The sequence below is a fragment of the Lepisosteus oculatus genome, chromosome 16 (genome assembly GCF_040954835.1).
Source record: "Lepisosteus oculatus isolate fLepOcu1 chromosome 16, fLepOcu1.hap2, whole genome shotgun sequence".
In the NCBI taxonomy this organism is placed as follows: Eukaryota; Metazoa; Chordata; class Actinopteri; order Semionotiformes; family Lepisosteidae; genus Lepisosteus; species Lepisosteus oculatus.
This window is the reverse complement of record NC_090711.1, coordinates 21,288,657-21,315,067: the sequence shown is the minus strand read 5'-3', so window position 1 is coordinate 21,315,067 and position 26,411 is coordinate 21,288,657. Positions and strand designations below refer to the sequence as shown.

The 26,411-nt window shown below is 41.2% G+C and overlaps 1 pseudogene; it reads left to right on the top strand.

Annotated features, from left to right (window-relative positions):
• Positions 1-19,984, top strand: part of LOC102697010 (polyunsaturated fatty acid lipoxygenase ALOX8-like) — a 34,015-nt pseudogene extending 14,031 nt beyond the window's left edge.
• The last annotated feature ends 6,427 nt before the right edge of the window (positions 19,985-26,411 follow it).

Below are 26,411 nucleotides of genomic sequence, written 5' to 3'. Positions count from 1 at the left end.
TTTGGTTCAATTATAATGAAGACTAAATGAGGGGACAAATATAAAGGGATAGAATACCCTAATTTGTGTTAACTCACCTGGCTGGACAGAGCAGGCCAAAGATCAGTGCTATCACTACACCCCCAGAAAGATCCCCTCTGAACATGGGGCTAACAACAAGTGAGGCTGGCAACAACGTTTCACTGACGAGCACTTAGTTTGGAATGAATGAGAAGTCTGAGCTCTTCTGGACAGAGCGACCACCAGTGGGAACAGAGGAATGAGGGACTGGGGACATGAGACAACAAGTATACTCTGGGGCTGCAGATGTGGTGGGCAGGACACTCAACCTGAAATGGCGAGGAAACGAGAGGGAGAGCTAGAGAGGGTGGGATTGGGAGAAGAGAAAGTGAGGGATGAGCGTTGAAGCAGCCACAGCTGTTCCGAGTTCCTGCGAGGGCTGCCAACATGAGAGCTGAAAGAAAAGAGCAGAACCAGATCCTTTCTGGAGGTTGAAGATCCGCTTGTTTCAAAAGAGCTGAGAAAGTGACTCTGGCACTGGTTTGTGAAAAGGAAACAGGATAAAGGTGAGATTTTTTGTAAAGGTGAATATAAGATATTAGAAAAGTGCCACAAAAAAAGATGTGCAGTTGTGGGCAATCAGGCACTTATTAGAAGTACGTGATCATAAGTGCAACTTTAGAATACAACTTCATCCCAGACTTCTGTTAAAAAACACCACTTGGTTCAATCCCTTCTATTTTAAGGGATTTTCTGCTGAGCAATCCTACTTAAGACATTTGCAATAAATAGATGACATATTAAGACCTTTAATAAGAAAAGCTATGCCAGTTGTCAGTTTATCAGTAATGCCATTAACTAGTGTAAGAGGACACGGGGAAGGGTCATCTCTAACAGGTATTTCCGAAACAAAACGCTGAAAATGCTAGAGATTGACCTTAGCAAGATGGCGGACAAAAAGAATCAGCTGACCAGTAGATGGAAAGGGTCTACCTTAAGAAACACGAGACACAGCTGAGACGCATCAGGAACCGGAATATAAGTGGCCCGGAGGCAGTGAACAGGGAGGAAGCCGATAAGGTGAATGCGTTTTGGAGGAAAAGAGTGGAAAGAGGTGCTTGTTAAGGATCAGGACTAAGGGAACGGATTACGGACTGTATTAGGAAGACAGTTGTTGGAAGAAACGCCACGGATCTGAGGACAGTAAAGTGTGGTGTAAGTACTACCTTCGTTTACATAAACTATCCCCCGGAGACACCACAATTGGTGGAGGATGCGGGCAGCTCCCGCTCGGGTTTGAGAATCAAAGAGAGCAAGTTTTTTTTTTGTATGTGTGTGCGGGTTCCGCTTTGCGCGTGTGAAGAAACGCTATGGAAGAATTAATACAGCAGTTGTCCCAGGCCACCCTCGCCCAATTCCAGGCATTAAAAGGACAACGAGAAGCTAACGAAGCGCAACTGGAGGCGAACCAAATCCAAAAAGAAACCAACGAACGAATTAGAGGAGCAAAAATTAATACGCGCAGAGTTGTGCAGGTTAAGGGAAGAAATCCGGCAGGCCCCGGTAGCGGGGAGAGGCACCGCTCAGGAAGAACAAATTACGCTAGAAAAGATGACTGAGCTTGATGATGTGGAAGCGTACTTAACCACCTTTGAAAGAACTGCAGCTCGAAATGCATGGCCCAAAGAACAATGGGCTGGGAGAGTAGCCCCTTATTTAATTGGAGAAGCCCAAAAGGCATATTATGATTTAAAAGAAGAAGATGCAGAGAATTATGAGACTCTGAAAAACGAAATATTGGCAAGACTAGGGGTAACCATGGCGATACGAGCAGTCCGGTTCCACAATTGGAGCTACCAGATGAACAAGCCTACGAGGTCTCAGATGTTTGACCTGGTACATCTGGCAAAGAAATGGCTCCAGCCAGAAGAATTAAACCCAGGACAGGTGGTAGAAAGGGTGGTGTTGGATCATTTCGTGAGGAGTCTGCCTGTGCACCTGAAAAAGAAAGTAAGTGAAGGGGATCCCCAGACCCTAGATCAAGCCATGGACTGGGTGGACAGACACCATGCCACAGAGGCCCTGATTAGGGAGAGAAAAGGGGACTTTCGGAGGGAGGAGAGAAGAAGCCCCAAGAGTCTGGAAACCAAAATAAAGTATCGGCCAATAAAGTATAGTGATTACCGGGAACCTATACAGTTAAAAAAAAAAACTTCGGAGGAAGTCTGACTCAAGGCCCCGGCCATGGGAAGAAACCCGGCGATGTTTTAATTGTCAGGAAGAAGGGCATTTAGCCAGCTATTGCCCCGGCCTGCCCGAACCCATGCAGGTAGACCCCAGAGATGAAGCCCTATGCAACTACCTTACAGCGGGGGTCCCGACCCGCGAGGATCCCCATCTTACGAAAATCGAGATAGAGGAAGAACCCATCGAAGCCTTATTGGACTCTGGCAGTGCGGTGACCCTGGTGACCCCTACAATACTTCCGGGAGAACTAGAGATTCCAAGAACAAAGGGAATACCTATTACTTGCATTCACGGGGACACCAAAGACTATCCAACGGTCGAATTGAGCATCTCTACAGAACAGGGGACCTACCGCTCAACGGTAGGAGTGGTTGAGCAGTTGCCATACCCTGTCATACTGGGACGAGACTGTCCCCATTTCCTCCAGATTTGGAACACGATCCAATCAGCTAGGCCAAGACCAATCCCCTGGCCGGAAGACAGTGGTGACGCCCTACCGACGACCCTGATGAGACGGACCCACAAGAAAGCGGAACTGAACTTGGAGTTGAGTTTGGAAATATGGAACTACCGAACTGGGAACCCCCAGAACGTCGGGGTAAGTTTGGGACGGCCCAGCTAGAAGATGGGAACTTGAGACATGCGTGGGGACATGTCAGGAAAATTGATGGGGAGTGGTGTACTGATCCTAACACAGTGAGTTACCCATATTTTATGACAAAGAATAATCTCCTTTATCAAGTGCAGCAGAAGGGACAGGAAGAAGTGGAACAACTCCTTATTCCCCGGCCTTACCAGATGAAGCTCCTCAACTTGGCCCATAGCCAACTCCTGGGTGGGCACCTGGGGGTAAAGAAGACATCCGAGAGACTCCTCTCTAGGTTCTTTTGGCCAGGGATCTATAAGGCCATCGAGAAGTACTGTCGGGAATGCCCCGAGTGTCAGAAAAGTGCGCCACAACCTTATTATAGGAACCCTTTGATTCCCCTCCCAATTATTGAAACCCCCTTCGAACGGATTGGGATGGATTTGGTGGGGCCCCTGATCAGAACCACCAAGGGGCACCAATATATTCTAGTAATAGTAGACTATGCTACCAGGTACCCCGAAGCCATTCCGTTGAGAGCTGCCACTGCCAAAAACATAGCTAGAGAGCTAGTACAACTGTTCACTCGAGTCGGAATTCCTAAAGAGATCCTAACTGATCAAGGAACACCTTTTATGTCGAAAGTCATGCGAGACTTATGTAAGCTGCTGGGTATACAGCAGATCCGAACCTCTGTTTATCACCCTCAAACCGATGGTCTAGTAGAACGTTTTAATAAGACCCTGAAAAGCATGCTTAGGAAGACGATGCAAAAGGATGGAAAAAATTGGGATCAGCTGCTCCCGTATCTCATGTTTGCGGTTCGAGAAGTACCGCAGGCTTCGACTGGATTTTCCCCCTTTGAATTATTCTACTCTCGGAAACCACAGGGCCTATTGGACGTGGTCAAAGAATCGTGGGAACATCAACCTTCCCCTTTACAAACTATCATTGAGCATGTGGAACAGATGAGAGAAAGAATAAATGTTATTGTTCCCTTAGTGAAAGAAAACCTGGAGAAAGCCCAGGCTCGACAACAACAAATTTATAATAGGGGAGCAGTTGCGAGGGAATTTCAGATTGGGGACAGAGTACTGGTGCTAGTTCCAACCCCAGAGTGTAAATTCTTGGCATCCTGGCAGGGACCTTATGAAGTGGTGGAAAAGGTGGGGCCAGTCAACTATAAGGTCAAGCAACATGACAGAAGACGGCAGCATCAAATCTACCACGTCAATTTGCTGAAAAAATGGCATGGCTCCGAAGTTCTGCTCACCCACTTTTCCCCAGACCCTCTGGAAGAAGAAACGGGTGCGGTAGCCGTGGGAGACCTGGCTCCGGCACAAAAACAGGAACTACAAGAATTCCTGTCCCAAAACAAAGATGTTTTTTCCCGGACACCTGGTCGAACCCACCCTATACAACATAAGATCGTCACGGAACCGGGGAAAAAGGTAAGGCTACCCCCGTATCGAGTACCAGAAGCCAAAAGGAAACTGATTAAAGAAGAGGTGGGTAAAATGCTGGAGATGGGAATAATCGAGGAATCCCATAGTGAGTGGGATAGCCCGATAGTTCTGATCCCCAAGCCGGATGGAACTATCCGATTTTGCAACAATTTCAAAAGGTTAAATGAGATCTCGCGGTTTGATGCATACCCCATGCCCCGTATAGATGAACTAATCGAGCGATTAGGTAACGCTCGATACATCAGCACCTTGATCTTACGAAGGGATATTGGCAAGTGCCACTGGCCAAAGAAGATAAAGCCAAAACCGTTTTTGCCACACCTGAAGGACTATATCAGTATAGGGTCCTACCCTTCGGTTTGCATGACGCTCCCGCAACATTCCAAAGATTGATGGACCGAATTCTGAGACCATATCGGGATTTTGCAGCCGCCTACTTGGATGACGTTGTAATCCACAGCATGACCTGGGAACAACATCTACAACACCTGGAAGCAGTAACTGGAACGTTGCGAGCAGCAGGATTAATGGCCAACCCAAATAAATGTTGTCTGGGGGCTAGGGAAGCCAATTACCTGGGTTATACGATTGGGAGAGGATTGATCATGCCCCAAGATCAGAAAGTACAATTAATCAAGAACTGGCCCAAACCAGCTACCAAGAAGCAAATTCGAACGTTTGTGGGACTGGCAAGTTACTATCGGCGTTTCATCCCAGGGTTTGCAGCCATGGCCGCCCCTCTACACGATCTGACGAAGATGAGCTGTCCGGAGAAAATAAAATGGACCGACTTGGAAGAGAGGGCTTTCCAAGACTTAAAAGCAGCTCTCACTTCTCAACCTGTCTTACAGGTACCAGACTTCAGTAAGCCTTTCATGGTACAAACTGATGCTTCAGACACTGGGATTGGAGCCATACTGTCGCAGGAGATTGAAGGACTGGAGCATCCTATTCTGTATATCAGCCGTAAGTTGACTCCGGCCGAAAAACACTATTCCACGATAGAGAAAGAATGTCTAGCAATCAAATGGGCCCTAGACTATTTGAAGTATTATTTATTGGGAAGACAATTTATATTATACACAGATCATGTGCCATTAACATGGATGTTACAAAATATGGATAAAAACGATAGAATTACGCGGTGGGGTCTTAGTCTGCAAAGATTTCAATTTCAGACGGTCTATAGACCCGGAAGGAAACAAGGAAATGTAGACGCCCTCTCCCGAATGCACTGTTTGTTTTTTTCTAGATCGCCCGAGGTCGGGGCTGATCTCAGGTGGAGGGAATGTAAGAGGACACGGGGAAGGGTCATCTCTAACAGGTATTTCCGAAACGAAACGCTGAAAATGCTAGAGATTGACCTTAGCAAGATGGCGGACAAAAAGAATCAGCTGACCAGTAGATGGAAAGGGTCTACCTTAAGAAACACGAGACACAGCTGAGACGCATCAGGAACCGGAATATAAGTGGCCCGGAGGCAGTGAACAGGGCGGAAGCCGGTAAGGTGAATGCGTTTTGGAGGAAAAGAGTGGAAAGAGGTGCTTGTTAAGGATCAGGACTAAGGGAACGGATTACGGACTGTATTAGGAAGACAGTTGTTGGAAGAAACGCCACGGATCTGAGGACAGTAAAGTGTGGTGTAAGTACTACCTTCGTTTACATAAACTATCCCCCGGAGACACCACATTAGTGATTTGGGAGAGGGTCATTCATCTACATTTTTTCAGTTCTGTTTTCTAGGAATAATAATCATTTTATTATTTCGCACACATATACACAACACTTTTCTGGACACTCCACTCAAATACCTTTCCAGGAAATATGGACTCCCCTCCACTACCACCACCAATGTGTAGCCCCACCTGGATGACAACGGCAGCCATAGTGCGCCAGTACGCTCACCACACACCAGCTATCAGAGAGGGGGAGAGCAGAGTGATGAAGCCAATTCATAGACACAGATTTTAGGAAACCGTGATTGGTAAAGGGCAGGGGGGGGAATTTGGCTGGGGCACCAGGGTACCTAGGACACCTGCTGTTTTTGAGAAATGCCCTGGAATTTTTAAATGACTCTCATGGAGAGTCATGACCTCATTTTTACATCTCACCTGAAGGATGGTGCCTTTTTTACTGTATAGTCTCTCTATCACTATACTAGGGCATTAGGACCCACACAGACCACAGGGTGAGTGCTCCCTACTGGTCCCAGTAACACCTCTTCCAGTAGCAATCTTAGCTTTCCCAGGAAATAATAAAATGATTATTATTCCTAGAAAACAGAACTGAAAAAATGTAGAGGAATGACCCTCTCCCAAATCACTAGTTAATGGCATTACTGATAAACCGACAACTGGCATAGCTTTTCTTATTAAAGGTCTTAATATGTCATCTATTTATTGCAAATGGCTTAAGTAGGATTGCTCAGCAGAAAATAACTTAAAATAGAAGGGATAGAACTAAGTGGTGTTTTTTAACAGAAGTCTGGGATGAAGTTGTATTCTAAAGTTGCACTTATGATCATGTACTTCTAATAACTGCCTGATTGCCCACAACTGCACACATCTTTTTTGTGGCACTTTTCTAATATCTTATATTCACCTTTACAAAAACTCTCACCTTTATCCTGTTTCCTTTTCACAAACCAGTGCCAGAGTCACTTTCTCAGCTGAAGGATGGTGCCTTTTTTACTGTGTAGTCTCTTTATCACTATACTAGGGCATTAGGACCCACACAGACCACAGGGTGAGTGCTGCCTACTGGTCCCAGTAACAATCTCATTCTTCCCAGGAGGTCTCCCACCCATCTTCATCCAGGAAGACCCCACTGGTGCTCACTCTGGCCAGACGAGCTCAGACTTCTCATTCTTTCCACACTAAGTGCTCGTTCTCCTCAGCGACACATTGCTGCCAACCTCACTTGCTGTTCAAAATCTGTCAGTGTTTTGGGGATCGTTCCGATGAGGCTCACACCTGCTCAGCCTCAATGGGTTGAATCCTGACAAAGGGATTATCTTGTACAATACAGTATGTGTATATACACAATCTTTCAAACATTCGTAGGATGTGCATCAAATAGTATGGATCTGGCTCTATGCTTGTTAATGTTATCTTTTTCATTATAGCTCAAGCAGAAGGCAGAACCAGAAAACCCCATATTCCTGCCCAGCGACTCTGTCAGCTGGCTCTTGGCGAAGACCTATGTGCGCAGTGCTGACTTTAACTATTTCGAGTTGGTTACTAACTTACTGCGAACCCACATGTTGGCAGAGGTATTCTGTGTTGCCACCCTCAGGCAGTTACCCTCAGTGCACCCTTTGTTCAAGGTACTGTTACTGTGTATTTTTGACAAAAGATGTCATAATCATTTTGTATTTATTTGTGTAAGTGACTTTCTTCTTGGTCTAAGCAGGTAGCCTAAGAAAGTGTTTTCTAAGGTTTTAACTGTTTTTGTTCACCTTTGAGTCAGCATATTTATGTTCAAATACAATATATGCACCATAAGATCCATCAGTAGTCACAATCTTAAAACAGGGGAACGAATTTCTGCCTCCCAGCTCTAGCCAGGATGCAAACAGAATCTTTCTTCCTTACCAGAATCTTCTAGGCTGCATAATCATATAGAGACATGGCTCATTCCATGAAAGACCTGTCCTAACCTTTTTTTCTCCATTCCAATTCCAGTCCACCCAAGTACTAACACTTACTTGGCCTAGTTGTCTCTAAATCTTCATTTCCAACTAACAGGTGGCCATCTTGTTTAAAATCTACACTGTTGGGTTTTTGAGCCAAAATGGAGACTCCCCCAGGGAGGTCCCCTCTACTGCAGAATTTCTAATTTATTTAAACCTATGGAATGTGTAAATGCACAATAATAATTGACTACTTGTTAATATTACATTTGCTATGATGAGACAGATTTGATTTGTAAGTGTTTTAAGTGAACCATACAATAATTACTACAATACAAGGGACAGCCTTTAAATATTTATTTTCAGCATTTTACTTTTTGTTTTTTTAATTTGCAACATGCCTCCTCTTAAACTGCAGTTTGCTATCATGCCATAGTCACTAAATGTCAATTTAAACATCCTTATTACCCTCTTAGAACAGTTTTAATATTTGAACTGGGGAATAGAACTAGCAAAGGGAAAGACTTAAGGGGCATAAAACAGAAAATCTACTCGATAGACCAAATATTGTTATTCTGCATCAAGTGTTGTAGAAATCAAACAGGCTAGCTTACCATTCACTTCAATAAAGAAACATCCTGAATCTCATGACAATTGTCTTGAGCCAATAAAGAATGCACCATTGGCATGTTTATTGTCTTTGTTTTCCTATGTAGAAAATGTATTTATTTTTTGTGTCAATATGAAGCTCCTGATTCCTCACATGAGATACACCCTTCACATCAATATTATGGCAAGAAATGTTTTGGTGTCAGGAGGTGGACTTTTTGACAAGGTAAGTCTCTATTGCTGCATAACCATTGCACCTGCAATCCTATGAATTTCTTATAGTCCTATTCCCTATTTAACATTTTTATAACACAAAATATAAAGCAAAAGACTCATTTAAAATGGTGGAACAATCAGACCAGTTCATTACTAAAATTGAAGAAGTTTAGGTGGCTGAATGCTCTTGAGTCTAAAATGGAAATGTTATTCCAGCTTTATGTAGCCCCTTTGGTATAAGGGATGCACTCTCAGCTTTCCTTTGTGATTTAAGTTTTTTCAATAATCCTTTCAAGAGGCACCTTTAATAATTCATAAAACTGTTTAGAGAAGCATATTAATTTTTAAAAACATGTAACAATACTACAGTAAACATTTTTATTTAAAACGCTTACCCCTAACCACAAAGTAAGTTGCAGTATTTGTGTTCTTCAATAGTGACTTTCACCTGCTTAACTAAATTAAATTGAAGTAATAAAGTGCCTAATGCCAATTACAGATCTTTTAGATTACTATGAGAAATACATCTGTATTTGTTTTACAGCAATTTCTATTTTGCCTTTTAAAAATTTCCCAGGAGCCAAAACAACAGTTTTCCATAACTGCTAAATCCATGGCTGGAATTCAGTATAAATTGTTTGGATGAAAGTTAGACTAAAATCCCTTGTTTTCATTCTCAACTAGGCCTCCAGCACTGGAGGACTGGGGAAGTTTGAAGTGATGCAGAGAGGTTTTACTTCCCTGACTTACAGCTCCCTCTGTCTGCCGGAGGACATTGCCGCTTGTGGGGTTGAACGAATACCCAACTACCACTACCGCGATGATGGCCTTAAACTGTGGGCTGCGATCAACAGGTGGGGCTGCCAGGCATTGTGTGAGCAGAGATGTAGAAAGACAACTGTAGTCATCATTAATTGGACTCTTTCTCTAAGGGAGACATGTTCCAACCTGCTTTCGTTAAGAAGAGCTAATACATTTTTTTCAGTTCTTAAGCACCAAGAGATGATTAACCACATAATTGCTTACACTTACATAGCGCTTTTCTGGACACTCCACTCAAAGCGCTTTACAGGTAATGGGGACTCCCCTCCACCACCACCAATGTGCAGCATCCACCTGGGTGATGCGACGGCAGCCATAGTGCGCCAGAACACTCACCACACATCAGCTCTCAGTGGGGAGGAGAGCAGAGTAATGAAGCCAGTTCATAGAGGGGGATTATTAGGAAGCCATGATTGGTAAGGGCCAATGGGAAATTTGGCCAGGACACTGACACATGATGAGAAATGCAATTTACTGCATTTAAAGTACAGAGCTATTAGAGTGTATATACACACAGAAAACCCACATGTATCTTGTTCTTGCAGAAGCTTAATCCAACAATGACTGCATTAGTTTGATCAAACATTAGGAGCAGTCAAGATGAATGAATTCCTAGGGCCCGACAGCTTACCAGGTGTACTCAAGGAATTGAGAGAAGTTATTCAAAAGCGATTTATGTAATTAGTCCAACAATGACAGTGGTGGTACCCTTGAAAATCACTAATCTAGTGCTTATCAATATGAAGGGTGAACAAAGTTACCTAAGTAATCACAGACCAATATCTCTAATGACTTATATTACATGTATGGTTATGAAAAGGTTTGTAAGACAAGCTAGAGAATCAATACATGGAAATATCTGAGGGATAATACTCAATATGGATTTAGGGATGCCTACCCAACTGTTTTTATGACCAAGCAAGAACAGTAGTTAGCATAGAACACAGATGCAAGCATTTAAAACACACAATGTGTCAGACAACATACAGCAGCAAGTGCCATAGTATGGAGAACAATCATGTTTTGCTGCTTTAATTTAAATAACCTGATGCAGAGCTACACTATTCTGTAAGACCATCAGGTGGCACAATGAATCCTTACTATACCACAGCTGAGTGTGGCTGTCACACATCTTAATTTAATAATAAAAAATAAAAGTTTATTAATCCATAAATTTTTCTGCACTGATCATACAGTAGTGAGAATTTCATTGAAAACAATGATTACACAACTCCAAATACAATATTGTATGTCAATACTGTATAACACTTAATTATATACAGAATTAATGGAAATTGTGTATAAATTCGAATTTTTTTAGATTGACTAAAATGTATAATGCATTTATATGTACTATATATATATTATACATTTAAATTGTATTTTAAACAAATCCATAAAAATGAAAAAAGTCAGTAGTGATTTAAATGACTCAAAGTTTGATTTGAAGGCACTTAAATTCACTACACAGCAAATAAACATTATATATTAATGCCAATAATTAAAATGACTGATGTTTTAATTGCTTGCAAGGGAAACCAAAGTATTTTGAGATAAAGCAATATAAAAAAACACTGAATAAATACACCAAATTAGTGAGAAACACTATAAAAACAATTATAAATCAAAGATTTTTTACAAGTACTTATTTAGCTTACATTTGTATCTTGTTAGTTGATTGGTGTAGTGGATTTAATATAGTACAACAGATTGAAGCTGCCATTTAACTAACATCAGATATGGGTTTTGACACTCATTCAGATTGAGTGAATCTGTATATGGTATATTTAGATTCTCAGACCTGTGATAAATTTCCTTATAAAAGATTAATTCTCAGATTGTAGTGCTTTTAATTTGAAAACTGGTTACTAAATACAAAATATAATACTGTTAAGGGCTGAATGTTCAAATTGGGGTGATTTATTTAGTGAAGTACCACAAGGATCTGCATTACTTCTCCTAATTTATATCAATTATCTGATATACATAGTAAACTTGACATCTTTTTAAATTATTCCAAATTAGGAGAATTAGTGAACATTAAGTAATTTTCTAAGATTCAGAAAGACTATTATGACTGGACAAACCCAACAGACATTTAATGTAAACAAGCACAGGATTTTGAATAAAACGTTCCAAGCTACAGTACATGAGGTTATGTAGGAGTTAGGAACTTTATGTTGATGCATCATTTACAGTACATCTACTGGAAAAGGGAGGAAAATTAGAAGGGCAAACAAATTATAGCATATAAACAAGGATACATAATGTAGAATTCATATCAATGGATGTTGTAGTAAAATTGTATAAAACACTAGTACAGCATTATTTACAATGTGTAAAACTTTGGCCAACATGTTAAATAATAATAAAAAAAGATATTACTGCCCTAGATTCGGTGCAGAGAAGAAATACCAGATACATTCTGGGTTAAATATTGTACAAAACTATGTGGATAAGTATGATTTGTTCTGTATTCACATTTTAAGATCTTTACACAGCGGTTTGTAGGACTTTATAGACTTATGTAACAGTTCCCTGGGTTTCTTTAAGAACCGGCCTGACAGGATCTTTAGATCACCAAACAGACCGGATGGGCTGAGTGGATCCTCTCCTTTGTAACTATTCGTACAGTAGGTCTTCAAAACATGTGAAAACATTTTTAAACTCAGTGCTTTAAAAATAAAAAATAAAAAACTTAAACTCACATTGTTGCAAAAAAAAGTTCTGTGCTTCCTTGTTAGGTTTGTGGAGGGCATACTGAAACATTACTACCTGGAAGACAAGGATGTCCTGGAGGACACCGAGCTGCAGGCCTGAATAAAGGATATCTTCACCAATGGGTTCCTGGGAAGGGAACAGTCAGGTAGGTAACAATACAAAAGTATGCTATCCCTGACTTTTTAACCTTGGGGAATTAAAAGACATAAGGGAACATTCAAATTTAAATAAACTTTGAACAGGATATTGTATGCATGGCTTTATATTTTACAGTATAATTTAGAAGACTTTGTGCCTATACGCTAATTAGGGGCTGGAGTTATTCCTGTCCCCTGTTGCTCCTAATTTAACTCCAAACCTCACCGACTTCAATTTTTATCGTCCATGGCTCAGTTTCCTACAGTAACTTATCTTTAGGTAATAGGAACTGTGTCTTATTTTCAATGGGAAAAATTGGTTTAGTAGTTTGGTAAAAATTAACAGACTGATGCAATTAAAGTAAAACATGAAATGAAAATGTGATAGAGTGATAGAGTATGACAATCTGTTGTACTGGACACAGACGGATGTTACTTATAGCAAATTGCATACCCTGCAACTTGCCGTTGAAAAATTGCATGACAATAGAACCACATTAAAAATCATAAAAACACAAAACTAAAGGCTAAAATGTAACTTGAAAACTTGGAACACTGGGGAGATATAATTTCCAGTTTGACAGAAGCATCAGAGATGGGGGCCCTACAGATCATACTTGGATACACTGTATACACTATTAAAAGCTCCAAACCCCAGTTTTACTATTTTGTTTAATTGTTCATATGAATTATACAGCTTTTTGATTAATATCTGAATGTACCAATTAAAACAAGATGCTGTCAAATGTTGAGGGAGCCCCCTGGTGGCCTCGGGGACCCAGGCATAGTCCCCAGTCCTGCTCCAACATGGAATAAACCACAGTGATTCAATTCAGGCTTTATTGTCCCCTAGAGGAAATTTGTGATCCCTACAGCTCAGCCACTGGAAAAAAGCATATTGACCTCAGACCGCCAATTTGCACAAAAACAAAATCAAAACAAGAATTAGTTCAATTGTCTGACCTTGTATTTGCAGTTGATGGCACCTGGAAATGTAAAGATCACTATAATTTGCACATTTCAGTTTTTCTATTGTACATTACCAGTGAAATAGCAAATGACAGATATTATAATCATCTGGAGTCTGTAAATATATTGACACAGAGCATCACAATTTTTAGAAGCAGGAATTATCAGCGATATTTCTAGTTATGCACACAATTCTACTGCTCTCCAAAGGCTTATTTCCAAATTTAGTTAATTTGACAAGCATTGTATAGTCACCACAGCAAGTAATATCAGTCCACAAATCCTACAATAAAACTGAGGAATTAATACATGCACACTGAAGATGCACAATAAATGCTCTTTTTGAAATAGAACAGATTATTTTTTAAAAACCTTGCTGCACACATCCACCCAGATAAAATACAATGCATTTCATTCACAACCACCCAGATTTCTCCAGTCAGAATATATGACCCACAACAATTGTGCACTTTCAATTCAAAATGCTTTCTTCATCCCCAGGGGAGCACTTTGAGAAAATAAAAAACTGAGTCAGTTGTAGGGGTAGAGTTCAGTAATCTGACAGCCTGAGGAAAGAAACTGTCTGAATCTGAAAATTCATGCCTTTTTCATATAATCCTTATCACATAGAAGAGGAGAGAAAAAGTGAGAAACCAGGATTGCAGCATTATTTGGAATGCTATCAAATGTGTCAGAAGCTACATATATCTGTTAATCTACATACTCGTTACTGCAAGTCATGGTAATTAAATCACGAAGATGACTAAGGTACTGCAATTAGATGGTTTATCAATCCGTTATGTGACTGCATTATATGAATCTCTGATGCCAACATACAGGCCAGAAAAATCAGTCGAGAAAAACAGTGTCTGTTGTGTTAGAGGCACTTGCCTTGGACAGGTGGACAAGGCAGAGCACATCTCCCTGTGTTATAAAGAGGTTGTAACCACAAAACACTTGATATTTCCACAGACATATCAGCACTGTTAGTAGTAGTGTACTTGTGTTATATTAAAGCAAAGTCAATGTGGTAATACAGAATATAATATTTCTTTCAGGTATTCCAGAAAGCTTCCCCACTGTTCAGAAGCTGAAAAAGTTTCTCACCATGGTTATATTCACCTGCTCAGTGCAACACAGTGCAGTCAACAGTGGACAGGTGAGATCGGCTTGACTAACCAGAAAGTAACTTTTTTTTAACATCCTTTTTTCTTCTGGTTAAATCCTACCTGGTTATCTTAACCCTGGATTATGCCAACTAAGGTCAGGCCTGTTACATACTGTACTCTGCTAAAAGGGGTCATCAAGGTAAAAAGTCACCATAGGACAGAAGAACTATACTTTATGTATAGTGAAAAGAGAAATGTAAAACACCAAGCTAAACAAAAGCCTAGGCTCCATTTTGAGCCCCTCACGAGACTTCAGTCCAATACTGAACAATAACTGTGTAGCAAGTTGCTTAGCAGCCCCCTCAAAGCTTATGTTTTTTAACACTTACAAATGCCCTCTTCTTACTCTCAATCAGTTGTCTCCTTACTGCTGCTGCTGCCGGTTTGCATGCCAGAGAACCTGCTCTCGATTTCCAGATGTGGGCTGACATGAAAAGCCTTTGTTTTCCATCTTGTATCATCTTGCATCAGCTGGTTAAGTGACTGGTGGATCCAGCTGCTGTTGATGTTAAAGCACAGGAGTTAAAGACTCCAAACACTGTGCAATTCAGGATACAACTAAACACACTTTCCCTCCCTGAACTACAGGAACTTAGACACAGCTCTCTGCAACTGATTGCTCTTATAATGGCTGCTGCTGCTCCTGAGGAATGTTCCAATTTAGCACAGGACCAATCAAATGATCCCTTTTCTGCCTGTGGAATGGAATTCCACAGGAGTCCAATCAGTCAATCAATGTAAGTGTGTCCTATTTCCTGAAGAGAAGGAAGAGGCTTTATCAAAGCCTCAGCTCTTGCTCCAATACAGGCACAGTCATGTACAGCAAAGAGACTGTCACTATATTAAGGCATTACCTAGGACATTCAGGTTCAGAGAGAAGAGCACCACATGCTGGTCCACCAGTACCACTCACCTCTGTACTGAGACAACAGGTTGGCTGTTCAGTTTGGCTCAGTGTGCTTTGAAGAATGTCTGTTTTTGTGCCACCTCCAGTTTGATTCATGTACATTCTTCAAAAGATTTGTGACGGGAAAACAGAATAAAAATGCAGAGGTCATCTGTATTTATTGTAAGTTCCTTACATTCTACTGCATCATCAATTTCCCTACGGGATTAATAAAGTATTATCTATCTATAGCCGATAGGTTCTGACTCGTGCATGGTTGATTCCTTTTACACACACCTGATCTATATGTACTTGTGTAAACTGGTTCATGTTCATGTTCTCACTTGTATTCATGGATGCTCATGAATTTTTGATGTCATACAGTTTTTGTTCTCAGATCTTACTGAGCTTGACTACTTGGAAATTGTCGAATGCTTCTTCCAATTCAGGGTGGCAGAGGAGCTGGAGCCTATCACAGCAAGCAACTGGCACAAGGCGGGGACAGTCCATCACAGGGCATACACACACAAGTGCAGAGGTGTACACACTCACACACACCAGACACATGTAAGGACACTTTGCAATAATCGTGCAGTTGTTTTCTCTCAAAGTTTGACTATTGTTCCTGGATGCCTAATGTCCCCTTCACAATGGCCCGACCTCCACCCTCCATGAAGCAGGACCTCCCCTTTTCTGAGATCATCCGCAGCATAGCCGATAGCAGGAGCACCTTGACCACTCTGGCCATCACTAGGATGCTCAGCCACACTTACCTTGAAAAAGTGAGTTTCACCCTCCTGCACAGTAACATGCTCTGTTTACACATTTCAAAGTTGACTGGAATATGCATTTTTGCTGTGTTTATAAAGCTTAAATCCATAAGATTATAGGATTTGTTTATTAATTCAATTTATATAGTATATATCATTATTTATTTAATTTGTATTTTTCATCACCATGCAGCTCTGTGGTTTAGGGTATTTCAGAAATATGCTTATATTCGGCGCCCTGGTGAAGCAGTTAATTGTGTGCACACTCTAGAAAAGCTAACTCTATTTCCAGCTCAGTCATTTTCGGGAAATTTATGCAGCTATAAGGCACATACATTAGAATAAATGAGGTATTTGACTTGAAATGGCAATCTTCTTTTTCTAGTCAGTTTTTCATTAAAACACTAGAGAAGGACATACAGTACCAAGAGGCACGAAATGGGATTTTACTGATGCGGAGCCAAAAGTATCTTCCCTTTGAGCAACACAGACAAAAGCATGGCAAGCATATGGGGACTTTTGGAGTATGAGTATGTCTGAACAACAGTAAATGTGATGTTTGAATGGTGTATCAAAAGCCATATACTGTATGTATGTAAAACATCTAGACATACAGTCAGACATACAGTTTCTCAAAGCTATAGACACCAGATACTGGAAATTTCTCTTTTTCTCTCTGTCTATGACATACTGTATGATTCATGACAGCATTCATTAGTGCATCCTGCATAATATCTGAATAGCAACATCAATTGCATTTGTTCAAGCTGAAAAATTAGTTTTTAAATTTGCTAACATCATCTTTCAAAAATTACTTTGCGATACAACTGGAGCCCCAATTGGTTTGTTTGCTGCCAAAGATGAAGTGGCAACATACTGTAGTTGTTACACTTATTAACACATTCATGATCTACCTGTCTCTGCGAAACGTACTGTAGGTATTGTGGCAATATCTACATTCCTCCTTTGAAGCAAATCTAGATATTTAAAAGTTATAATGAGAGTATTTACAGTGTATACGTTCAGAACATTGAAAATAAAATCAAAGGGGAATTAATGTCTTGAATGAGCAAAGAATACATAGACATGGAATATCATGAATTGAATTTAAAATTAACATTTAATTGTCTCATTTAATTTGTTTTCAAACCTTACAAAATATTTTATGATTATTTGAGCTATAAATGAGCTAAATTAGCATGTTTTGCCCAAATGCAACTTTTTATTTAGATTTTTTTTTAAAATATGCACTTAACATATTCGAACCATCTCCTTCTCTCGCCCTGCCCCCTGGTACAATGACCATCTGCGATTCATGAAGGCAGCCTCTTGCAAACTTGAGCATAGGTGGCGTCTTCCTGGCCTAAATGTACATTATCAGGCTTGGAGAGATTACTTATATGAATATAAGGTTACTATAGAGTCTGCTAGATCCACCTACTTCTCTCACATCATTGAAAATCACCAAAACAACCCCAGACATCTTTTCTCCACCATCAGACTGCTCAAGCCAAACTGCCCCACCACATTACCTGCCTCATCACAACTTTGCAACACATTCTTAGATTTCTTTAGTTCTAAGATTGACACCATCCGGCATCACATTCTCTCCACTACGCATATCATTTCCATACCTCCTCCCTCCTCATCCAACTTCTCTGGTTCCCTTCTCTCCAGCTTCTGTCTTCTTGACTCAGCATCCCTCAATAAACTAGTTACACGCATGAAACCCACCACATCTATTTTAGATCCCATTCCCACCACGTTATTTCTGTCCTGTTTCTCTTCTCTCTGTCCCATTGTCCTCAATATTATACATGAATCCATGAGCACTGGCATTGTACCAATGGTCCTCAAAACTGCTGCCATTACCTCCGTGCCAAAAAAGCCTAACATGGCTCTCGACAGCCTTAACAATTTTCACCCCATCTCCAACTTACCCTTTCTTGCAAAAATTCTAAAACATATCCACTTCAGTTACATAACCACCTCATGACAAACAACCTTCTCGAACCCTTCCAATCTGGCTTCCGTCAACTTCACAGCACAGAAACTGCCCTGGTCAAAGTCACCAACGATCTTCTAATAGCTTCTGATTCTGGTTCTCTTTCTATACTCATCCTTCTTGATCTCAGTGCTGCTTTTGACACTGTTGACCATAACATCTTACTTCCTCATCTTGAGACTGTGTTTGGAGTTTCTGACACTCCTCTCAAATAGTTCAAATCTTACCTCACTGATCGCTGTCACTTTGTCTCTCTTAATGGGTACAGGTCTGAAATTCGCATTGTTAAGTCTGGTGTTCCTCAGGGCTCAATACTGGGCCCCTTGCTCTTCAGCATTTACAAGATCACATGGCCTCAGCTTTCATTTCTACACTGACGATACTCAAATATACATCCATACCAAACCTGACACTGATGTTGCTGTCTCTATTCTAATTGCATCTCTGACTTAAAAATTTGGATGACTCAAAACTTCACATGGGGGAGGGAGAACAATCAAGAGTCAGCAGTGTGGAACATAAAAAAAAAAGGCACACAGACCACACACTGGGACGTAACATACTATCTGTAGATGGTTCTGTACTTGAGCTTCAATCAAAATTGAAAAACCTTGGGGTTATATTTGATTCTGGCTTAACATTCGACCCACATCTGCAGCATACTGTCAAAACATATTTTTTTCACCTCCGAAATATCGCTAGACTCCGCCCTATGCTATCATTAACTGTGGCTGAAAAGCTGATTAACACATTTGTATTCTCTCAAATTGACTACTGTAATGCTCTACTCGCTGGGGTATCTAAATCTACTCTGAACAAACTGCAGTATGTCCAAAATTCAGCAGCCAGAATCCTGACCAGGTCTAGTGCAAGTGTTCACATTACTCCTATCCTGGAGTCCTTGCACTGGCTTCCGGTCAAATTCCGTGTGGACTTTAAAATCCTCATGCTCACCTCTAAGGCTCTGCATGGCTTGGCACCTCAGTACCTGTCTGAACTATTATCGCCCTACTCCCCACCTCGCAACCTTTGCTCTTCTAATTCTGCTCTCCTTACTGTCCCCCAAGCCCCTCTTCACTCTAGGGGTGACAGGGCCTTCTCCTGCTATGCCCCCAAGGTCTGGAACTCTCTCCGCAAGGATATCAGAGAGTCACCTTCTCTAAACTCTTTTAAATCCAGACTCAAAACCCTCTTTTTCAGAAAAGCCTTTACTTAACTGGTTCCATTCTTCACCCCTCTGCTTTTCTTAGTACCACTATCCACGGTCTCCTCTATATATTATAATTGTGTTTTATCTTGTGTATTCTTTTTATTTATTGTTGTTGTCATCCTGTAAATTGCTTTGAGAAGGCACCTTTAAAGGCGCTATATAAAATAAAGTTTATTATTATTAACATTACATTTTGATCACCATTTAATGTATGCTGTATGTGTGTTTATGAACACATAAAATGTAACTTCTGCCAAATCTAGACTAGTCTATTCTAACCTCCTGAAAATCAAGCACCCTTACCTTGGTAACATATTGTACTTTGATAACTTACACTTGCTCCCCTCCTCACTTTCACAGGTTAAACTGGGAGACTATCCAGAGAAGCTCTTCACACAGAAAAGACCTCAGGATCTGATTTTAAGATTCAGATCTGACCTGGAGAAGATTGAAGATGAAATAACGTCCCGCAATAAAAGCACAGAAGTGAAATACACTTACATGCTTCCATCTGTCGTGAGGAACAGTGTGGCTATCTGAACGTCACCATCAGGAGGCACAATCTTGCACACATTGCCTTTACTGTTGAATCTTCAATTTTAAGATGAGGAACAATATATATATGTTTTTATTTCTTTACTGCATGCTTTATGCTGATTTATAGAACTGTTGAATTATGCAAATTGAGCTTAGAAGTATGATCTTAAGCCTGTCTTAGATTTTTATCTATATTTTATCTTTTTATCTATATTGCTCAGTCTCTGGACTGAGATTTGAGATTGAAATGAAATGAGACGGACTGAAATGAGATTTCACAGCTCCTGACTGGCTCAACTACGAAAGTCCCCACTTGAATGCAGGTTGTGCTCTAGGATTTAAGTGGTGTTGGTTTGAACCTGGGTCATGTCACTCGTGACTGTGACAGGACCTTCACAATCAATGTAAAATTAGCTGAGAACTAATGAGTGTCGGATGGATTTAGTCTGGTAGGATTCTCACAGTGATCCCTATGGCCTCCCAGTTTTTAAAATGACTTGCATTGAAGACTGTGAATGTGTCTCTCTGGTATGGACTGTGCTACCTCTTACATGTTAATAGACAAATGATTCAAAGATGTGAGAGTTGGAGGAGTATGTCTCCTCATTCTCCCCTGTGTAGAGTAGTATGGGGAGATGAAGGAGAACACATATAGCTATGCAATGAGACATGAAATTATACACAATTAATTCCAAAATTGGGTAGGTATACATCAATAACTTATAAATTGAAATGATAAGGTTTTCAGTCCATATTAAATGAATGCTTGTGGATTTTCTGCTAACATTTAATTTGGGAGCTGGTACTCTTTTTCTTAGATTTACCTTTTCTGTATTATGTACTCACCAATGAAAAGAACGATTTGAAATAAAATATTCTCATGCAAATGCATGCACCTGTGTGCTGAAAATTCAGGTTTGCTTGACTTCTACTTTATTCTGCTTGGTACAACCACGACAAAGCCTCCCCACCTCCTTCACATTCCTTAATAGTTGATGTATGTTGTAAGAGGATGCTGTGCTCAGTATGTTCCTCTTTAACAATTTTTGCCAACAAAATATTCTCTCATACTTTACCATTAAAAAAGCCCTTAATTGTTATCCCAGTCTGCTATTTGTTTGCTTTAAAAATATAATTTTGTAAAGAAATAGATCATTCTGTGGAAGCACAAATTGTGTGCAGGAGTTTATTATGAAGATCACGTTTCTTTATGAACCTGTATTTCTGTCTTTTGGCATCGAGAGGTCAATAAAGATACTTCCAAAACAATTAATATCAGTCTTCCTTTAGATGTGTGATATTCCCTGCGTATCCATCTATGATGCAGCTAGATACAATCTAAATTCTAGTTTTGCTGAGGAAAAAATAATGATGCAATAAAACACACCCGAACGGTAAAGCCTCTGGCCCAAATGGAATGAATTTTAGTAAAAAACCATAGCTCCTTTGTTATTATGTATGATAGAGGATTAAAATAAGAATGGCCTATTCCGCAAATATCTGTCTCCTACTTTGGCTGGGATGAGATGGATAATCCTATTGCCCACTGAGTTTGTTGAGCTCTTGAATAACACCCACCAGATTAGCAAACACACATATCATCCCTTATACAACCCGATACAACCAGATCAGAGAGGATCTGTGTCCTGGACGTTTTCTTTCTCTTATTAAAAAATGACACATGTTGAATATTTTATATGCTGATTGTAATAAGAACACCTGGACTTGCTGTCAAATTATTAGATGCTAAATAGATGCATTTCATCAATTTGAATGGAAATACGTGTTTTTGGTTAAATTAACTGTTTTGGCTTTGAGGACTTCCTTGTAAAGTGGTTTCACTGTTATCTGCCTGTCTGGAAGCCACAATTTTAATTTAGGACAAGTCACAAGTCACAAGGCAAAGTTGCTCTTTATCGCTTTTGCTGTTTGACATTGATTTAGTGCGGATTCAACCCTGTTGTTTCTGAGCACACAGCACCAACTGTATAACCAGACCCTTCACACTCAATTCCATTCCAGCTGTATTGAGTGGAAGAAGGGTTTAGCTTGTTGTGTCCCATCAGCTACACCTTTTAAAGCTGCTCTCTGTCTAGTCCTGCTGTCATGGGAGTGTTACTGCTAAACTGATCATCTTGCTCTGTCATAACACTACTTTATCAGGAAAGACAATTTGCATTAAAAGACACATGGCACCACATGCTTCAGTGCTCTGGGAGTGTTTATAGCCCTGTGAGTTTAACACTTCATGACTGAGAGCTGCCCTTCATGGCAACAGAACCCACAGCAACAATGACCTTCATCATCATCTTCATCTGGACACTCCTCATCTGTCCTCTGGGGTAAGAATGTGTTTAGAGAATTACTGTTTACATTTCACCAGCATAGATTTGATTTTTTTTAATCTGAAAGGAAGGAAGCATTTTGTATAATTCAAGAAACAAAATGAGAAAAAGCACAAATTGTGGTTATTTTAACATGGATCCATCCATTATCTATAGCTTTTAACCAATTTTGAGCCTATCCCTTCAAACAACGTGTGTAAGGCAGGGTACACTCTGGGTGGGATTCAATTCAATTCAATTCAACTTTATTGTCATTAAACTTACACAGGTGCATAGTATAATGAAAAGTGTTTCTCATTAGTCACTCAGGTGCAGTATATAAATAGGACAGAAGATAAGACAATAGACAGTTACACAATAGCAATAATAGTAACATGTAATAACATAACATAAATCACATGAAATCAAGTAATCGAAAACTGCAAAATTCCGCAAACAGAGAAAATTTAACAGGACAAAAACAGTGCAAGGTAATTCTTGGAACAGTGCAAAAAAATAGTGTGGTTAAAAGTAGTATGGTTAATTAATATTAAATATTATTATGCCTGTTACAATTTTACTGGGCTATCGAGGGGACAGTTTTGGCTTACATGTGTGTGTGGTGGTGTAGGAGTAAAGTGGTTGTGGGTACAGGAGGATGTTAGGAGAGATCATAATAAGGTGGAAGGGAGTGGGGGTGTCACCAACTTGACAGCTCTGGGGAAGAAGCTATTTTGGAGTCTAGTTGTGTGCGACTGGAGTGACCGGAACCTTCTGCCAGATGGTAGGGGAACAAACAAGTTATGACCGGGGTGAGTGGGGTCAGACATAATTTTGGTGGCTTTTTTCAGACTCCTGGTGTTGTATATTTCCTGGATGGATGGTAAGGCACTGCCGATGATGTGTTGGGCAGTTTTGACCACCCGCTGTAGTGCCTTACGGTCGGATGCGGTGCAGTTGCCGTACCAGACTGTGATGCAGCTGGTCAGTATGCTCTCCACCGTACATCTGTAGAAGTTGGTGAGGATCAGTGGGTGTAGGTGTATTTTCTTCAGCCTTCTCAGGAAGTACAGCCGCTGTTGTGCCTTCTTGATGAGACTGGAGGTGTTCAGTGTCCATGTAAGGTCCTTAGAGATGTGAACGCCTAGGAATTTGAAGTTATTCACCATCTCCACCGCAGACCCTTCTATGTAGATGGGGGAGTGAACTTTTCCTTGTCTTCTGAAGTCAACAATCAGCTCTTTGGTTTTGCTGATGTTGAGACATAGGTTGTTGGTTCGGCACCAGTCTGCGAGTTGTTTTATCTCCTCCCTGTAGGCAGTCTCATCGTTGTCAGTGATCAGGCCCATGACCGTGGTATCGTCAGCATACTTGGTGATGGTGTTTGTGCTGAACTTATCAGTACAGTCGTGGGTGAACAGGGAGTAAAGCAGTGGGCTGAGCACACAGCCTTGAGGGGCACCGGTGTTAAGGGTGAGTGTGTTGGAGGTGAGGTTGCCAATCCTGACAGTCTGGGGTCTGCTGGTGAGGAAGTCTAGGATCCAGCTGCAGAGGGTTGTATCTAAACCTAGAGCCCTGAGTTTGGTAGAAAGTTTTATGGGTATGATGGTGTTAAATGCTGAGCTAAAGTCAATGAACAGCATTCTTGTATAGGTATTCCTTTTATCCAGGTGGGTTAGTGTGGTGTGTAAAGCTATAGAGATTGCATCCTCTGTGGAGCGGTTTGTGCGATAGGCAAACTGGAGAGGATCCAGTGTTTTTGGAATGCTGGCTTTAATGTGCGGTATAAGTAGTTTTTCAAAGCAGTTCATTATGATGGGGGTGAGTGCAATAGGGCGGTAGTCGTTTAGGCATGTGGGGGCTGATTTTTTCGGTACTGGCACGATGGTGGTTGTCTTGAAGCAGCTAGGTACAGTGGCCTGGGCCAAGGACATGTTGAAGATGTCGGTACAGACATCAGCTATCTGCCAGGCACATGTTCTGAGTACCAGGCCAGGGATACCATCAGGTCCAGCAGCTTTATGTGTGTTCACTCTACTTAGTGATTTCCACACATCTAGCTTCGATAGTGTGGGGGGTGGGGTGGTAGGGGAGTCAGTGGTCCAGGTGGTTGGTTCAGGGTTTTGAGCTTCGAAGCGTGCATAGAAGGTGTTAAGCTTGTTTGGGAGATGCCAGTTCATCATAGGGCAATATTTTAACATGTTCTCTTTGTTTAATTCTATATATTTTTTTAGTTTTCCAAGACTATTGGACAATTTAGTGGGACTCAGACACATGTAATCACACAATACTACATACCCATACAAAAACCTCCTTCAGTAGGACTGCACAGCGTCTACACTCCTGCAGCTGGGACCTACTGCAGGTGCTGAGGGTAAAGGCAAAGACACAGGACACAGCCTGTGGAGGAGCCCATCTGAATACAAACACTGGATGTTTAACATACAGTAAATGTTTGTATTCAAGCTGATAAAATAATGTACTGTTTTCTCATTTGTGTGCTTAATGTATCCCTTTTTTCTACTGATGCTATTGAAAAAGAGCAGGAAGTTATTACACATCAATTTCTTGTTTGATTCCAAAAACCAAATTATTTTCTCAAACTCTAATGGCCCAGGCAAAGTTGTAAGAGATATATAGTATGTGATCTCTACTTTGGAAAATGTAGATAGAGAAGATAGTGTGACCCTGTTATGAAGTGATCCCCAATCCTGATACTGGAGATCACCCTTAAATAACCCCTTTCTTTGATACAAAAAGATTGCAAAAACTATCTAGGGCATTTCAGTTATGCTATTCGTATTATACCTCAAGGTAAATCTTTCATTTCTCGGCTTCTTGCTCTTTCTACAACTGTCAAGTCTCTCAACACCCACATCAACCGACGCGCGGAAGGATATCAGAAAGTGGAGTCTCTTACTCCTCCACTGGAACGGCCTCTGTGTTTTACACTGATTGGTGCTCTGCTCCACACAATCTGTCTCTCTTTACTGATGCCTCTGCTGGCGGTTTGGAGGAATATTTGAGGCTCAATGGTTTTGTAGCTCCTGGCCCTCTCAAATCCTGGAGCTCTCTCCCTGTATACGAACCTCAGCCCTTCTGGAACTCTACCCTACTGTTCCTGCTGCCCACATCAGGAGACACCAGTGGATCGGAAAATCAGTTCTATTTTATTGTGATAACAAATCCACTGTTTTCATCATCAATGAAGGAAGATCCTCTTCCCCACTAATTTTAAGCCTCCTTCGCCGTCTCACCTGGATTTCTGTTACCCATAACTTCCATGTCAGAGCTGAACATCTCCCCAGACTATCTAAAGCTGCAGCAGACACCCTTTCTCATTAACAGAGACCTGAATTTTGCAACCTGATGCCCAATCTGGCTCCTTCTCCACTGCAAGTCCCGGACTTCCTCAATCCTCTATTTGACTAGAATATCTCCACCCAGCTTCAATCGGCATGTTCCTTCATGTCTGCTGCCCCAAAACCAATCCCCTTCGTTGTGGACATGTTTTCTGTAGGACTGTCAGTTTTAATCTCTAAGGCTGGGCTGAACCCTCGGTTTTACACTCCTCATTCCTTCAGGTTTGGGGCCACCACCTCTGCTGCCCGAGCTATCTTGGATTAAGACACTGGGTCGCTCGTTCTTCTCTGCAGTTTACCTTTGTATCCACTCCAATCCCTCAGACATTTCAGCTACTCGTTTATCCATTGCTAGTGTGCCCGGAGTGGGGGCGTCTCTTCCACCAGGGGCGCCAGAGGTTTTCCCCTGAGTTGGCATGAAGGGGTTTTTTCCTCTCTACTGTGTGGTCAGTCTCACACATAGCTTCTTCACCTTCCTCCCCTGTTCTTTTCTCATTTGTTTTAATTATGCATTGGCGCACACTTTTGTTTGGCCTCACGGGTGTTCGGAGAGAAAGGGTTGGTCTGGGGTCCATCTCTGGGGGGGAAGTGAAGCTCACTTCCCCTACCTCAGGATGGCAGTGCCACCTTAACCCTTTCCGGAGAGGTTCTCAAGCGTGAGCCAGAGGGGAAACCTGGCCATCTATTCTCGGGAACTCTTACTTACTAATTCTCCTCCCCTTGGTCCCGTGAGGACCTAGCCCA